We start from the raw sequence: 5893 nt of genomic DNA, 5'->3' as shown, positions 1-5893 counted from the left end.
TAGTGGGAAAAATACCATTTAACATAGAAACAACCAATGTTGGACCTGAGCCCATGTTTAGTATTTACTGTCGAAAGAGGCCCATGACTAGTCAATTAATGTTCAGTATTTGTTTGTTTGAAACCCATTGGAGGAGGTTGGGAAAGCCACTAGTTTTTCTTGGAGTTAGCGGTTTAACCAATTGGGGGGAGGGGGGAGGGGGGGGGGGGGGGGTAGTAGACACAATGCTAGGCATTAGTATGCTCAGTCTTTTCCCAAAACTTATGTTCAATCTTTGGAAAAGAAAATATGGTTTTGAGTTCATTACCATTAAACATGAAGAAGATTTGATTGTGATTTCATTGCACCATGGGTGAGAGGCAAAGCAATCCAATCAAATGCCCCCCCCCCCAAAAATCTAGAGTTTTGTTTTAAAAACATTAAATATATAATTTATTTCTTAGAGAAAATTGCAAGAGCGGGTTGTTTTGACAGTTCGGCCACCAAACTGTGTCATATGAAAAAAATGGTAATTATTGCTCTATTAAATTTATAATTCTTGGTCTTGATTAGCCACAAATAAAATTTTTGTGCCAGCCCAAAATAAGTCATATGCATTCTCCATTGGCATGCACACTTATCTGTAATTCATAATTAGCATGCACCCTCTTAATAGTCATTAATTTTCAAAGCTTTATTTTGCCACTTGGTCATTTTTAATGGTTGAAACTCTATGAGCAAGGGAATTGGGGTCCATATATTTTAAAATTTGAACCTATTTAATATGTCTCGTGGAAAATATTTGGGTGAACCATATAAGACTTCTCCTGGTTAGCTGATTAAATAACATTTGTCATATTTATTAACGGGGAAGATATTCCTCCTCCGTAAGTGAACGAAAAATGCACCAATCAAAGGTCATTACCACTTTGCCCCTTACCGTATAAGGTCGATATTCCCTCCCACTATTTCCGGTAGTAATCACATAACACTCAAACCCATAGATAAGGGATTCTACACATCACCATGGGTGAATGGAAACTATTTGTTTTATTAAAAGGGAAAAAGTACCCCATGATGCCAATATACATATTAACGTCCTCTTAAATGCATGAGATTTTATTTTATTGTTTTCTTTCATTTGTCTTGATCAATGTGGGCCTCATATGTTGGGATGTCAATTGGGTGGTTTCGGTTGGTTTGAATCGGTTTTGGTTCAAGAATGTATGGGTCCGAAACCAAATCATTAAGAAATTTTGGTTTTCAATCGGTTTCAGTTTCAGTTTGGTTTGGTTTTGATTTAATTCGGATTTTTAGTATCGGATTCTAAAGGTTTGGTTTAGGTGTAACTCTTTTCACATACTCACAAAATAAAAATAAACCAAATGCATTCATCCATAATCGGATATGATGTTCCAAACAAACATTAAAAAAAGAGGCACAAAATGTCCACAGATTGACATTAATTGATGAGAGCTTTAGAAGTGCTCCCTTCTTTTCAAAGAAAGTGGCAGAAATACATAGTACATAGAAGAAGAAGAAACTACTTACCAGAATTATGCTGAGTCAACGTCACTATGTGAGAGGAAGACGAACGAGAAAGAAGAAGCACAACAACACAATTCCAAAATTTTCAGCTGCTAAAGTGGACTTGGACTCTTGGTCTTGTCTTGGAGAATGAAATATATCAATTCATTAATTATTGAGTGACAAACGGTTGCAACTCCAAAGTGAAGGATATATAGTATAGGACTATAGGTGTCAAATAGGGTTTTAATTTTCAACCAATTAACGAGTTGATCGATCGGTCCCATCGGGTGCCCATCGGGTTAACACGAACCGAACCGAAACTGATAACTTCTAATACCCCTGATCCAAAACCAATCTAATAAACCCTCGGTTTAGTTCGGTCTGGATTTTTTCGATCAATTTCAGTCAGTCTTATCGGTTCGGGTTCACTTTTGACACCCATACTCATATGGATGATAACTTTCTCCCCGCCACGAATGGTGCAACATCGAAGATTCCTGCCCCCAACCGACCTCACCTCACCTCACCTCACCTAAGCTCCTGCATACAATGACGACGTGGAGAAACCTCTCCCTTTTCACTCTCATGCACCGCGCTACCACCATATTAATCAGGGTGCTATAGCTCATGACTAATAGCATCTTATTATTGAATCTGACTCTCCATTGTTGTTGTTCAAGCTTTGTAAGAACCCCACCAATATCTACCATGGAATTTGATTGGGTAGTGATTCGTTCATGGAAGATTTGATAGTGATTAGTGATTACATTACCCATGGGTGAGAGGTCACACAATCAAATCAAGAGTTAAAAAAAATGTATCCAGAGTTATATTTTAAATATTTAAATGGAGAATTAAATAGAGAAAAATAACTTTATTCAGGAGTGTGATCTATACTAGCATTCCCATGTGTCTATTTCTCTCCTCTTCAAGTGAAAAAACATTCATGCCCGTTGTTTGGGGGATGAGAGAGAAAGAGAGACATGGGGATAGCAGGCTAGGGGTGTCATTCCAATCACACATCAATAAGCTCAGCCAAGCCCGATTGAGCCCAACCAATTAAAGCTTGAATCGGCTCTTTCAATAACGTGTTAGGCTCAAGCCTGGCTCAATTATAATCAATCTTCCCCCGATGCAAGGGCCTTACCATTCGGTTGCCTGACCAGGACCGATAGATTACGTGCTCACTTAAGCTTGATCGATAACGTGCTCGCTTAATGCAACCAACAATAAGGGGAGGTCTTCTTCACTACTTCCCCACTTTTTTCTTACAAAACTCTCTAAACCAAGTCTCACTTGAAGTGAAGAGTATACATTTAATGCACAAGGGGATATCTCGTTTTTCTTCCTTTGTAGAAGTCCCATTCCTTTCCCTTTCTTTGCTTTAATTCTTGGGCGTTTACTCACAATTAACAACCCCAATATCCATTCATGGAATGGTAGACGTTCACATGGTGAGAATGTCTCTCATTGAATGCATTTAAGGTAAAAGGGGGAATCCTCTCGTCTTTGTTCTTCTCTTTCTCGTCTACTTCTTTACTTCTCTATTCTCTTTCCTCTTCTTAGTTACCACATTGCTTCATTGGCTTCGAGCAGTTCCACAAGCCTCTAATGGAGCCTATGAACTCAAATGCAAGAGTTTGAATATCTTTTGTTAAAGCCTAAGCCTTCATTCTTCAACTTAAAAATCGGGTCACCTCTACAAGTCACGAACGATGTGGGACTAAACTCCTTACGCCCTGGTCCGCCCGGTTCTGATGCCAAATCTGGGTTTAGCCCTTTTCTATCTCCCTCAAAACCGACTTATCAGGAGAAAGCGCCCAGGGCCTTAAGTATAGACCGTGGACGGGATCCACGAGCGATGTGGGACTAAACTCCTTGTGCAGGAGATAGACGTGCAAAACTATTGGTTACAGAGGGAATCTACCATCATAAATATCCAATCAGCAAAACGTGGAGGGCTGAGATTTACTTCACTTGAATAAATAAAGCAATATTGGTTGCATGTCCCCCTTTCTTGACTTTTGAACTCCGTAACATCATGTGGATTCGTCCTTCCAAACTACGATCCCCCTTTTTCAATTTAAACTCAAATCTAAGATGAGAACCTTAGTCTTTAATGCCGATCCAATGGTTATGGTTCTATTACTTTTTCTTTGGTGTATGACAATATACCGTTAAGTAGTACTTCAGCTAATCAGAACACCAGAAATTATCTTAGTCATAATTTCCTCATTTTGGTTCCACTTTGACTGCCGTTTGCGGCTACGTGTTCATGACAATGAGTACCACTAATATAAATTGTTCACATCAGAAAAATTCTTACGTTTTTTTCTTAAGGAAATAAATAACAATTTGGATTAACTAAATTTCCATTCATTTTCAAGTGGTTATCACTATAACTTCGTCGTCGAAACTCGTAATTGACCGATTCCAATTGTGTTTCAAAAAATACTCAAAGATATTGAATCTGAAAATAAGCGACACACACTTTGGCCACACCCACACCCACAACACACAACCAACCTAAGACACTCCACCTCATGATATTGTGAGCATGGGTAAATTATCAAAATACCCCTCATTCTGTTACTCCTAAGTGAAAGAATTAAAAACCCCTTCACATCGACATCCTCTTGACCATGGTACCCGTCTCATGTGAAGTTAACATAATAGCCTTGTAGGTTGTACTTGCTGTTCTTGATACTTTCCATGTGATCTACTTTGTCATTTCTATTACTCTTACATTCTGAGCCACTATGACATCGCTATATCAGATGTAATATTCTGTTGAGTCAAACCTATGTCAAGAACATTGATAACAGCACATACCCTATGTATACAATAGAGAGGATCATGAGCAGTGTTATCAATTCGGTCGAATAATTCGTGAATTATTCGGTCGAACCGAATTTTTCTGAATTTTATCAAAAATTCGGACCGAATCCTAATTAAAAATAAAATTCTTTAAAATTCGTGACTTTTTCAAAACTGAATATAAATCGCGAATAATTTGGACCGAATCCGAATTAAATCGAATTATTCGGTTTATTTAAACATTATTTAAAAAAAAAACAATAAAAAACAATTTAAAAAAAAAAACCCAATAAGCTTTTTTGACCGCTTTTTTGACCGAATCCTTCAATTAATCATCCGAATTATTCCGAATAATTCTCCGTCCGAATAATTCCCGAATCCGAATTTGTTAACTATGTAGCTGTTGACATGATTGTTTTTTATTTCTTATGAAACACTTAACTAATGCATACGCATGCGCATGTGCTTCTCGAATCTAATGACAAATTTATCATGACGCAATCGCTTGATATATGCCTAGTTATTTAATGAGAAGAGGATTGTTTTTTTATGATGCCGGTATCAATCCTATGTTCTCACGTATAGATAAGTCAAATTGGAAGTGAATAAAGCAAAAGTTATGTAATATTCTACACGTCACATTTTAAGGACTAGAATATATACATGGAACTTTGAATTTGATCCATCAGAGGACTGATGGCCAATACTTAATTCCCAGGGGTGATCTCTCTACCCTTTAGAATATATTTCTTAGCTTTGTTTATTCTTTCTTCTTTCCTAATCTCTTCATCAATTTTCATCCCATGTCCCCATGCCCATCCCAAGGAACTGGTTGGTTGAATGGTAAGCTAGTTTTGAAGGGACAAGAAAGACTTCATTAATCAATATAACAGAGAGCACCAATAATAGATTATGTATCCAGAATTTTAAATTTTCTATGCATAGCCATAGCAGCAATACACTTAACTAATATCGCACGTTTCTTTTCTCTATATTCACCCCTTCCTCTCTCATCATTTTTATCTTATCTGTGAGTCCGGTTCAGATACTCATATAATTCTAAACTTAGTGATTCGATCCTTCCCGGTAAACAGATGTAGCTGCTGAGATGGTGTAAACCACCGAGCAGAAAGAAAAAGTGAAATACATAAAGCTCCAGCTATGGAAATACAGGGACCAGTGGTGGAGGAGGAGTGACGAATCATTCTCATACGATGTTTGATTCACACTTGGATTCCACTGAAAATAGAAACCAATTAAAAGAGGAGAGAGATTAAGTGGAGTCCAAGTGTAGATCAAATACCGTACGAGAATCAAGAATACCTGATCCGGACTCATTATTTGTTACCCTTACTCCCCTTCTACGCCGTTCCCTATTATGACACGATAAGAACATCCCTCTCCCTTTTCCACTTCCTTCCCCATCCTAAACCTTCATAGTTCATTTTTTTTTCTTTTACCTTCATCTCCGTTAATGAACCCCATGCATAACTCCATCTCTACTGCTGTGGTTTCCTTTATTGAGCAACAAACGCGCAAAGCTATAGCCAACACCCTCCCCCCCCCC

This window comes from Macadamia integrifolia, unplaced genomic scaffold (assembly GCF_013358625.1).
Source record: "Macadamia integrifolia cultivar HAES 741 unplaced genomic scaffold, SCU_Mint_v3 scaffold_19A, whole genome shotgun sequence".
NCBI classification, from domain to species: domain Eukaryota; kingdom Viridiplantae; phylum Streptophyta; class Magnoliopsida; order Proteales; family Proteaceae; genus Macadamia; species Macadamia integrifolia.
This window is presented reverse-complemented; position numbering follows the sequence as displayed.